Raw genomic sequence first — 13,207 nt, 5'->3', positions numbered from 1 at the left:
TTGATCTCAGGATAACAGATATGTTCATATGGTTTGTTTTTCTTTGTATTAATTTTAATTTGTCTCAAAATTTCAGGACCTGCACTTTTTCAGTTTTTGGAAAGGCAGGTAATTTAACAAACAATAATGTGATACATTGTTCAATCTGTATCACTTACAGCACAATAAAGGTATGATGTGTTAATGTCACGGTTCTCTTTTACATAAAAGGCACGGACAATTTCAAAATCCCTGCCAAATATATTAGAGGTCATTCACAAGTATGATGAACCCGGGACCAGTCTAAAGACCTACAGTGTTCACAAAGTGCATGGCTTTTGGGAAATATCTCAAAAGATTTGGGAGTGCCTAATACATGTCTTAATAGGAAAAAAATTCTCAAGGCAGTCCTGCAGTATGAAAAGGTAAGCAATGTTTTTTCATAAAGTATTTATATTTAGTCCATTAAAAAAAAAAAAAAAAAGAACAGATCTTTCTTTGGTAGAACTTCCTGTAATAAAAATTATTATGCAAAAATCAAATATTTTTATAGACCACATCAGGGGTAGAGGGTCCCTTGCTACAAACTGATTTTCCTACTGCAGAGACAACACTTGGAGATGATGTTCCTTCCATTGTAAGAAATGTGTCATACACTTACTGTCAGATTTAAAATTTTGAAGCCATTATGACAACCTTATCCAGCTATAGTAGAGATCCAGCTTTTTAGATACAAATAAAACAAATTCACTCCAAAATGTCATCTTGAAAATAATTTAAATCTTGAAACAGAGTAATAATGAGTCATATGGAGAGCAAAAAAGTAGATTACAATAGACTTAACAGCAAGTAAACACATATCAAAGCAAATCACCAAACCATGAGGTGTAGAGCCTTAAGTACCCACAGGACAGCCACACAAAGACCTGAGTGTCACATCTGACCTCCATTTTAAAGGAGTAACCAACTCATCCTCCTGCTGCTGACTAACTTTTCACTCCTTGTCTTCCACCCTTTTAATTTCTCCATTTGATCTTGTTATTGCCCAATCAAGTTCCAAAATCTGAATCAGAATATTACTTTATCATTTACAATAATTATAGTACTATATTCCTTTGCTGAATATTTTTTCCCTTATAAAACCGTCATTACATAGTGATTCTTTTCAAAATATTTTGTAATAATGTGTGTTAACAAAGACATATAGAAATTTCAGTCTAATTGTTATGTTTTAATTAATTTGTGATTCGTTAGAATGAGGAAGACATTGTTGTTGCGCCAAAGTCTCCACAATCTGTAGGAAATGTACCTTTACCTTCAAGAAAAGAGGTAATTATTTGTATTTTATTCAGTATTACATTGTGATGCTTTGGAAAAACATTAATTTGTAAATAAACGAAAACGCTTTCTCTTCCCAGGATGCACTTCAAAAAACTGCAGAGAGCGGCATCCATACCCCAGACACACAATCCCTCGAGAGTGACTCTAAATCTTCAAATGCAAATGCTAAGGTAATTTCATAACTTTCGCTGTTTTTAATGCACAACAGAGAAAGAAAACATGGAGTTTATATGTTTGTTAAACACTATCAGCATGTAATTATTATATTAAAAATTTCAAGTGTTTTGAAATGTAATCCAAAGTTTAAATTTAAAGTTAAAATCTTTTTGTGATGATCTTTAGAGGTAAAATAAATATTTGTTAGTCATATTCACTTACTTGTACATTGAAAGTATTTATATATATATTTTGAAATATATATCTGTATGTTGCAGAGGAATGAATCAGATGAATCAGCTAAGGTCAACACAGACAGTAGCAGTTCAGAAGAAAGATTTTTCACATCTGGTTTGCCACAGCAGAAAACTTTCTTTTTCATAAATGAGAATGAATGGAAGGAGTTACGGCAACATCAGTCAGGAAGACTATTTAAAGGACTGCAGTGGACAAATATTATTGCTAGTGGAATCAGAACCCTTAATCTGTACTGCAGTTTTGGATTTCGGAGACACAGTGTGAAAAAACTCTCTTCAAGATCAAAGGCACCGGTTTTCAGGTGTATGGGGTATTGCAGATTTCAGGACTGCCCTGTCACTGTGGATGTGGTGGTTTATGACGAAGAGACACTGAAAGCAAGTCATTTTTAGGTCTGCCATGATAACAAAGAGCTGAAAAGGCGGCCTGTGCGTGCACAATCACGTCAAAGTGCTGGAGAACTCCTCAAAAACAAATTACCAAGGAGCTTGTACTTGGAGTCTTTACAGAAAGTGCCACAAAAGGTGATCCAATCTGGCAACAGGGATGATGCTCCAACAAAAGAAGTCTTGAAAAACATTGCATGGTCTGAAAGAAAAGCCAGTAGAGCAGATCCCAACGAGTTGATTAGCTTACAAAAGATAATTCAACAGTATCAGGACACTGAAAAGGACGTACTGCAGAAGATTCTGATGCATCCGAAGGGCATAATGCTATGGTCTAAGAAAACCTTGTCAGTTTTTCATCAAAGATGCAAAGAAGACATTGTGTACTTTGATGCCACTGGAAGTATAATAAGAAAAGAAAGTGCTGGAAGGCCACCATACTATGTGTATGAGTTGGTTGTCAGAAACCCATCCAAAGGTGCTTCTCCTCTTCCAGTTGCTACATATGTCACGTGTGACCACACTACAGCCTCTGTGACATACTTCTTGCAGGCCTTTCAGACTGATCTGGTAAGAGCATTTGGTAATCGGGCCTACAACAGGCCTGTCATGTTCATGTGTGATGGTTCCCTAGTACTCCTCCGATCCATTTCCATGACATTCTGCAGAACAAGTCTAGAGGATCTGCTGCAGAAGTACTATGTCTTACTCACTGGCCAGCATTCAGCACAGCAATTCAACATTCCCATTCTTCATCGATGTTTGAGCCATGTCATGAAAAATGCCAAGGACCTTTGTAAAAAAACAGTGAGTACATTTATATCAGTAATTAAAAAAGAATACAAGATTTGTAATGTAAAGGTCCTACTAACAGTGATTTCATTCGTTCCTTTTCCCAGCATTCCAGAGAACTACAGGCTTGGAATGCATGTGTTTGGGCTCCTTGCATGCTGTGATAACTTAAAAGACATGGATGATGTTGTCCATAGTGCAGCAATAGTGTTTTGCAGTCCTTGTAGTGGAAGGAACGTAACAAAACACTACAACAACTTGAAAATCCTTATGCAAAAAAGGGGGACCCTGGATTTGGATGAAAAGACTGTGATTGCTGAGGACTACAAGGTTAGCTAAGATTTATTATTTAAGTAATCATTTTAATAACTTTTTTACTTTTGTCTGTCCCAAATGAATTAATGAATTCACATTATTAAAAAAATACATATTTTAAACCACAATAACATTTTATATAATTAATTTTTGTTTGCTTTGATAACTTACTGAATATAGATATATATCTGTTTTACAGACTGATGTTCAGAATGCCCCCTTGAAGACCCATTTCAAGGCAATTGTTGACAATGCAACACTGGACTGTGAGGGCGAAAGAAACATCTTGAAAAATGCACGATGCCCTCCTGCTTGAATATGCAGACATGAAAAAATCAAGACAAAAGGTATGAATAACTTCCTAATAATGAAAATGATGTATCTATTTATACAAATAGAACAAGAAACTAAGAAAAAGTGAAAACATTTGCCTATGGCTATAGAATTAAGAGATGATAAAATAAGTAAGCAATAAAAGTATGTATGTGTAATCAAGTGAATCGGTGTGCAACTTTGCCAAAACAATGTCGGACTCTGTAGTTTTCTCTGGTCCCCTCCCCAATCAGACCAGGAGTGACATGTTTAGCCGCATGTTCTCCTTAAATTGCTGGCTGTCTGAGTGGTGTCCCAGAAACGATGTGGGCTTCATAGATAATTGGCAAACCTTCTGGAGGAAACCTGGTCTTGTTAGGAGAGATGGCATCCATCCCACTTTGGATGGAGCAGCTCTCATTTCTAGAAATATGGACCAATTTATTAAAACCCCCAAAATATGACTATCCAGAGTTGGGACCAGGAAGCAGAGTTGCAGTCTTACACGCCTCTCTGCAGCTTCTCTCCTCCTGCTACCCCCCCCCCCTAAAAACCCATCTCCATTGAGACTGTATCAGCTCCCAAACAGACAAAAAACAAACTAAAAACCAGCAATAAACAATTTAAACATAAAAAATCAAAAAGAAAGAACAATACAGTATCCACATCTGAACCAAAGAGTAAAACAGTGAAATGTGGATTATTAAATATTAGGTCTCTCTCCTCCAAGTCTCTGTTAGTACATGACTTAATAATTGATCAACAAATCGATTTACTCTGCCTTACAGAAACCTGGTTGCAGCAGGATGATTATGTTAGTTTAAATGAATCAACACCCCCGAGTCATTCTAACTACCAGAAACCTCGAAGCACAGGCCCAGGGGGCGGTGTGGCAGCAATTTTTCACATCAGTCTATTAATTAACGAAAGACCAAGACAGACTTTTAATTCATTTGAAAGCCTGATGCTTAGCCTTGTCCACCCCAGCTGTAAAACTCAGAAACCAGTCTTACTTGTTATCATCTATCGCCCACCTGGGCCTTACACAGAGTTTCTCTCTGATTTCTCAGACTTTTTATCTGATTTAGTGCTCAGCTCAGATAAAATAATTATTGTGGGTGATTTTAACATCCATGTAGATGCTAAAAATGACAGCCTCAACATGGCATTTAATCTGTTATTAGACTCAGTTGGTTTCTCTCAAAATGTAAAAGAACCCACCCACCACTTTAATCACACTCTAGATCTTGTTTTAACATATGGCATAGAAACTGAACATTTAACAGTGTTTCCTGAAAACCCTCTCCTGTCTGATCATTTCCTGATAACATTTACATTTACAATAATTGATTACACAGCAGTGGGGAGTAGACTTTATCACAGTAGATGTCTTTCTGAAAGTGCTGTAACTAAGTTTAAGAATATAATCCACCCACTGTTATCATCTTCAATGCCCTGTACCAACATAGAGCAGAGCAGCTACCTGAACGCTACTCCAACAGAGGTCGATTATCTTGTTAATAATTTTACCTCCTCACTACGTACGACTCTGGATACTGTAGCTCCTGTGAAAACTAAGGTCTCAAATCCGAAGTACCTGACTCCGTGGTATAATTCTCAAACATGTAGCCTAAAGCAGATAACTCGTAAGCTGGAGAGGAAATGGCGTGTCACAAATTTAGAGGATCATCATTTAGCCTGGAGAAATAGTTTGCTGATTTATAAGAAAGCCCTCCGCAAAGCCAGAACATCTTACTATTCGTCACTGATTGAAGAAAATAAGAACAACCCCAGGTTTCTCTTCAGCACTGTAGCCAGGCTGACAAAAAGTCAGAGCACTGTTGAGCCAACAATCCCTTTAACGTTAACTAGTAATGACTTCATGAACTTCTTCACAAATAAAATTTTTATCATTAGAGAAAAAATTACCAATAATCATCCCACAGATGTAATATTATCTACAGCTACTTTTAGTACCATCAATGTTAAGTTAGACTCTTTTTCTCCAATTGATCTTTCTGAGTTAACTTCAATAATTACTTCCTCCAAACTATCAACGTGTCTTTTAGACCCCATTCCTACAAAACTGCTCAAAGAGGTCCTGCCATTAATTAATTCTTCAATCTTAAATATGATCAACCTATCTCTAATAATCGGCTATGTACCACAGGCCTTCAAGCTGGCTGTAGTTAAACCTTTACTCAAAAAGCCATCTCTAGACCCAGCTGTCTTAGCTAATTATAGGCCAATCTCCAACCTTCCTTTCATATCAAAAATCCTTGAAAGAGTAGTTGTCAAACAGCTAACAGATCATCTGCAGAGGAATGGCTTATTTGAAGAGGTTCAGTCAGGTTTCAGAGCTCATCACAGCACAGAAACAGCTTTAGTGAAGGTTACAAATGATCTTCTTATGGCCTCTGACAGTGGACTCATCTCTGTGCTTGTCCTGCTAGACCTTAGTGCAGCGTTTGATACTGTCGACCATAATATCCTATTAGCGCGATTAGAACATGCTGTAGGTATTACAGGTACTGCACTGCAGTGGTTTGTATCATATCTATCTAATAGACTCCAATTTGTACATGTAAATGGAGAGTCCTCTTCACCCACTATGGTCAAGTATGGTGTTCCACAGGGTTCAGTGCTAGGACCAATTCTATTTACATTATACATGCTTCCCCTAGGCAGCATCATTAGAAGACATAGCATAAATTTTCACTGCTATGCAGATGACACGCAGCTCTATCTATCCATGAAGCCAGGTAACACACACCAATTAGTTAAACTGCAGGAATGGCCGCTAACTTTCTGCTTCTTAATTCAGATAAAACTGAGGTTATTGTACTCGGCCCTGAAAATCTTAGAAATATGGTATCTAACCAGATTCTTACTCTGGATAGCATTACCTTGGCCTCCAGTAATGCTGTGAGGAACCTTGGAGTCATTTTTGACCAGGACATGTCCTTCAACGCACATATTAAACAATTGGACACCATGCCAGTTGATTTTTTTAGGTATTTAAGAGCAGACATTAATTAATTTTATTAACATGCCTAAAAATGCTTATTTTTAAAATACGTTTTTGAAGAATTAACCACACATTTACATGGTAATGGGCCTTTTCTGCCATGGAGCGCTTAATTGGCCTCTGGCCCTTTAAACTCTGAGGGGCTGTAACTTTGGTTTCTTTTGGTCAATTTGCATGATTGACACCTCTTTTTAATTGTTTGAGCCAATAGAGTCACAGTAACGATGCCACATTCTTCAACCAATCAGACGTTCCAAGGCCAAAACCCACGTGGGCCCAAATTTACTGCGTGTGAAGTCTGTCCAGTCACGTGTCTATAGGTGGGTCTAAAATGGAGGTTGTTGACGGAAAACGACTCTGATGCGGCTAGGTAGGCGTGGTAACTGCTGATAATCACATGGCTACCGGCTACCGGCGAAAATAACGGAGGAAATCTGGACGGTAAGCCAATTTCCGTCTTAGCGCATTTGCGCCGCTGTGTGTTTTTGTGGTCTTCTTTGCGGCTCATTCAGTGAATTTTGGTCAGAGTGTGGTGAAACTTGGTGTTTGGAATTGGTGATAGCTCTGGAAGATAACCAGCTTTTCTTTGGCGGGTTACATGAAGTCTGGAGAATTTCTGGTTCGCCTTGTTTGTTTAGCGGACTTGTGCGCATTTACATAACTGCTCGTTTAATCATGGCTTGTTTTCGTTGAGTTTGGTGGTTGTAGAAATGGTTTATATGACATTTTAGCTGAGATTCAGAGGTTTCTGTGGATACCACACATGTCTGGACTTATATTTCTCACCCTGTGTTATAACCGATTAAACGTGATCTCCTCCTTTTTGCTCGTGGTACCGGGAGCGTGGGGCTTAAAGCACTTGTTGCAGGCTGCTGAGTTTGCATCTTTTGCTGTGAAGTACAGCCAGACTTTTGACCGCCTTTGCATTTTTAATCTGTAGCTCTGCTCTAAAAGAACGTACGTACCTGGGCCCGCCTACTATCCTTGTAAAGGTAAAATGATTGGCTAGAATCCAAAGTGTATGACATCTCAAGAAAAAAAAAAAGCACCGAAATAAAGCACCGAAATGTGCGCTGCTTTTCGGTCTGGTTACTACCGTTTATGTCAGAACCGGTGCCATAATGGCACCGGATACCGGTACCCATCCCTAGTCATTAAATACATTCGTTATGTTGTTCTTCTTCATTTGTTATGATTTTGTAATCCAACAAACACCACACTTAGTGAGTATTATGTGAAATATATCAGCGTTAATAACGTGTAATTCATGCAAAAGGTAATGCAATGTTTTCCTTAATAAAACATTACTTAAAATGATCACAGCAGTAACAAATATTTTCTTTTAAATTCAACCCACAAATCAAGGGGCCAGAGGATTCTCCATCTACACTGGAAAGGACAGAGCACCTTGAGAGAAACACAACCGGTCTGACAAAGGACACTGCATCACAGGTGATGTTTCACAAACAAACTCTAATTCAATAACTATGTCATGTGTTTGAAAAACCAAGTTTGTTAGTACATATTTTTGTAATTATATATTAGATTTTATTATATGTATGTGTTGATGAATGAAAATTACAGATCATAGAAAAACGACAAATGTCAGTCCAACAATAAATGTAACATTTACAAGTTACTGGCCTTAATTTTACAAGAACAACAGTAACTGACTCAATTTTTAATTTCTTATTGTAGTTTAACATCTCAAATAAATTACATTAAAATTTATGTCAAATCTGGAGATGTTTTCGTGTTGTTGCATCAGGTACATAAAATACTTTTAAAAATTACATTTAAAACCTCTCCTAAGAAGAATGTTTTGAACTTTATTTAGTTACTATTGTCTTGTTGAAACACAGGTCGCATATTTGTGGAAACAACAGGAAACGGAAGTTGTTGTTTCTGTGGTCCCATCTCAGATTAGAGGTAACAACTTTGTCATACGTCACAGTGAGTTCCTGACCCTTAGACCAGCGGTCCCCAACCCCCGGGCCATGGACCGGTACCGGTCCGTGAGTCGTTTGGTACCGGGCCGCGAGAGTTGAGGCTCGGGTGTGAAATGTATGGTTTTCAGGGTTTTTATCGGTTTTTAGCGTTATATTGTTATCGTTTTTATCGTTAACTCGGTTTTCCTGGGTCTTTTCACGTGTGTTATGAATAAATCTTCATTTTTTCGGTACCGGTACTAGTTTTATTTTGTTGTATTTATCCGCGACACCTTAAAGGCCGGTCCGTGAAAATATTGTCGGGCATAAACCGGTCCGCGGCGCAAAAAAGGTTGGGGACCGCTGCCTTAGACCACACAGCTGGCTTGTTGGAGAGGTATGTAATCCAGGTATTAACCCCCCCCCCCCCCCCCCCCCCCCCCCCCAAAAAAAAGTACTGCATAAGGTTAACGTTAAAGCTGGGGCAGAACATTAGTTGTTCCCTGCACATTCAGTAAGTGCTGCTTTAGATCTACATTCCAGGCATATCCTCATGACTGAATACTGAGTATACGTAAGTAAAAAAATCTTTATTAACCTTTGCATTCCAAAAAATTATCATGTTTACAAAGTAATAAAAGGTTATTATACTCCTCAGGTCATTGAAAGTCTCCTGCACCACTGGGCCATTCGGCTAAATCTGGGGAATAATATCTACATTATGAACCACTACACGAGCGGTGTGATCCTCTATGGAGAGAGAGAACTAATCAGGAGACAAAGCTTGTCCAAGGTAAATTTTTATTTCATATATTCTAGAATTCAGTTTTTTAAATTTTATTAATCTCTTGAGATTAATGAAAAAAGTATTGTTGCAAATTTGTAATTAATTCCTAATATGTCACAGGTGAACTTTGACAACTACAGAGCCATTTTATCCTTTGTGAACATTGGAAATGTACACTGGAAGTTTCTGGCAGCATTTCTGTGAAAAAAAGTTTGTTTCAATAAAACATTCTTCATAATTTATGTACTTTTTAAATTTATATATCTATCGCAGTACATAAATGCAGATGACAGCTGTCTGTATTTGGTCGATCATTTAAGAAACTCTTTGGAGCAGGAAGAGTCTGACCGTGCAGCCAAAAGATTCCGGTAATTATGCGTTATTACATGTATATAATAATAACATAAAATATTTGGTACTGTGTAATGCCATTAGAAAAGTGACAGGAGGACAGAGGACCTCTTTTTCTATAGGTGGACATATGGTTGTAGATGAAAGTGTAATAAAATCCATGGTTATCAGTTCTATAAAGAATTTAAAAAAATGACTTCAAAATTACACACATATGTAATTTTAAATAATAAAAATACCCTGACAGTGTTTAAGCAGTGAGACATTTGACACAGTTAACATTTGTAGATTCAAAAGAACATGTTTTTATTTTTGATACTTCATGTAACATAATCTAGAGCACAGGGCTTTCTGACACACCATTAAAAACACATTGATATGTATTATATGTGTCTATGTGATTTATGAAAAAGTACAGAATGTTCTTTTTCTGTGTGACTTTTATCATTCATTTGTATATAAATGTCATGTACATTATGTTCACACAGTGAATACTTCAAAATGAGAAGGACATGCTACAACAAAACAGACTGGGTGAATGTGAGACTTCGAGGAGGAGTACTGACACATTCATTTCAACGGGATGGTTCTAGCTGCGGAGTAATGGTCATCATGGTATGGTACCACATTAAAGCAATAATATTGTTCTGTAAAATTAGATAAGAAGATAAGTTAAAATAATCTTAAAAGGTTAAACTGTTTAAATAGGAAGTGTAACATTTGCAGATGTTTTCAATTAAATTTTATTTTTTGTTTTCATTTCAGATAGCCAAAGCAGTAATGGAAGCATTCCCAAATAAACCAGAAATGACATTTTTGACGACAAAAAACAGAGATGGCCCAGGCACGAAGGACATTTGCACAGACAATACTTGAGGCCTCAGGTGTGTAATATCTTTTTCAAATGGACATATTTGTTTGTGTCAAACCGATAAACACTAACATATATATATATATATATATATATATATATATATATATATATATATATATATATATATATATATATATATATATATATATATATATATATATATATATATATATATATATATAATGTTTTAGTATTTGACAGTGACACCAACTGTGCCATGTGTGCAACAGCGAAACCACCCAATCCAGGACCCTCCATCACTGACTGGGTAGTGTTTTTAAAAAATAGTTTTATGTTATCTACAACAAAGTATTTGACTCTGTGTTGTTAAGGATTGTAATTTATTAAATCATAGAATTATTTACTTCATGTGTTTATGAAAGCTCATATGTTATTTGTTTACAGATTCATTGTGATAACTGCAACTGCTGGTTCCATTCTGAATGCCTGGACATGACAAATGAACAGCTCAGCAGTGCTCAGAAGACAGAGTGGAAGTGTGTGCTTTGTGTAACCTAATTCCACATGCAGTGAAAGCTACTAGAATAATCTGCTTATAGTTATTATTGGTGTTTTGAGGAACACATGTGTAAAACACAATCATATGATTGTTGGGTGTTTCTCTGTATGTATTATTGTAAGGTTTAACTTATTATATAAAGTGCCTTGAGGTGACTATTGTTGTGATTAAGCGCTGTATAAATAATGTCTAAAACTAAAGGTGCTATTTGAGGTGGTGTGTGAAAATATTTTCATAATAATGACGTTTTGCAAATACTTGAATGAACTCATTTTGTTCAGTAATGGAGTAGGTTATAATTTTATCAGAAAACAGTACAGTAAATTTGGCTGTGGATGACAGGGTGAATAGTGGGGCTCACCCAGAGTCAGAATCCAGTGAGATATCTGCGTCACCTGTTACAGTTTTCCTGTAATCTGATGTCAAAGATGAGAATATATACAGTACAGTAAAGTAAATTGTGCAAAGTTTACTATCAATTTTCTCAAAAACCGTACAGTAAATTTGGCTGTGGATGACAGGGTGAAGAGTGGGGGTCACCCAGAGTCAGAATCCAGTGAAATATCTGTGTCACCTCTTACAGTTTTCCTGTAATCTGAGGTCAAAGATGAGAGTATATAGAGTACAGTAAAGTAAATTGTGCAAAGTTTACTGTTGATTTTCTGGAAAACCGTACAGTAAATTTGGCTGTGGATGACAGGGTGAAGAGTGGATATGGCCTAGAGTCAGAATCCAGTGGAATATCTGTGTCACCTCTTACAGTTTTCCTGTAATCTGAGGTCAAAGATGAGAATATATACAGTACAGTAAAGTAAATCTGGTAAAGTTTACTATTAATTTTCTGGAAAACCGTACAGTAAATTTGGCTGTGGATGACAGGGTGAAGAGTGGGGGTCACCCAGAGTCAGAATCCAGTGAAATATCTGTGTCACCTCTTACAGTTTTCCTGTAATCTGAGGTCAAAGATGAGAGTATATAGAGTACAGTAAAGTAAATTTGGTAAATTTGAGTATTAATTTTCTCAGAAACCGTACAGTCATTTTGGCTGTAGATGACAGGGTGAAGAGTGGAGATAGCCTAGATTCAGAATCCAGTGAAATATCTGTGTCACCTCTTACAGTTTTCCTGTAATCTGATGTCAAAGATGAGAATATATACAGTACAGTAAAGTAAATTGTGCAAAGTTTACTATCAATTTTCTCAGAAACCGTACAGTAAATTTGGCTGTGGGTGACAGGGCAAAGAGTGGGGGTCACCCAGAGTCAGAATCCAGTGAAATATCTGTGTCACCTCTTACAGTTTTCCTGTAATCTTATGTCAAAGATGAGAATATATACAGTACAGTAAAGTAAATTGGGTAAAGTTTGCTGTTGATTTTCTGGAAAACCGTACAGTAATTTTGGCTGTGGATGACAGGGTGAAGAGTGGGGGTCACCCAGAGTCAGAATCCAGTGAAATATCTGTGTCACCTGTTACAGTTTTCCTGTAATCTGAGGTCAAAGATGAGAGTATATAGAGTACAGTAAAGTAAATTTGGTAAATTTGAGTATTAATTTTCTCAGAAACCGTACAGTCATTTTGGCTGTAGATGACAGGGTGAAGAGTGGAGATAGCCTAGATTCAGAATCCAGTGAAATATCTGTGTCACCTCTTACAGTTTTCCTGTAATGTGAGGTCAAAGATGAGAGTATATAGAGTACAGTAGAGTAAAATGTGCAAAGTTTACTAACAATTTTCTGGAAAACCGTACAGTAATTTTGGCTGTGAATGATAGGGTGAAGAGTGGGGGTCACCCAGAGTCAGAATCCAGTGAAATATCTGCGTCACCTCTTACAGTTTATATGTAATCTGATGTCAAAGAAGAGGATATCAAAAGTACAGTACTGTATATTTTATGGTTAATTTTCTCAAAAATCGTACAGTAATTTGGGCTGTGGTTGACAGGGTGTAAAGTGGAGATGAACCAAAACTGGGAGTGGATTGTGAAGTAATATAGTGTCAGGACACAAAAGACTGCATTTCTAAACCAGTCGGCACCCGTACCGTATAATGCGTAAGAGTAGTGCAACAACATTTTAGGTGCGGCTGGCGGTGCGGCTAGCTTGACTGTGACTTCGTAAGTGAGGGCTCACTTGATCGCGGTGTGCATTTCAAGGTCCTGTACCCATCCGTCAGTAAAC

General features: G+C 37.1%; 1 long non-coding RNA gene across 1 annotated transcript; it reads left to right on the top strand.

Moving 5' to 3' along the window:
• The first annotated feature begins 9,553 nt into the window (after positions 1-9,553).
• LOC135933801 (uncharacterized) lies at positions 9,554-10,497 on the top strand. Its single transcript, XR_010573939.1, has 3 exons — positions 9,554-9,650; positions 10,122-10,248; positions 10,399-10,497. It is a non-coding gene; the product is annotated as an uncharacterized LOC135933801 (long non-coding RNA).
• The last annotated feature ends 2,710 nt before the right edge of the window (positions 10,498-13,207 follow it).

The sequence above is a fragment of the Pelmatolapia mariae genome, linkage group LG15 (assembly GCF_036321145.2).
Source record: "Pelmatolapia mariae isolate MD_Pm_ZW linkage group LG15, Pm_UMD_F_2, whole genome shotgun sequence".
NCBI classification, from domain to species: domain Eukaryota; kingdom Metazoa; phylum Chordata; class Actinopteri; order Cichliformes; family Cichlidae; genus Pelmatolapia; species Pelmatolapia mariae.
This window is presented reverse-complemented; position numbering and strand designations above follow the sequence as displayed.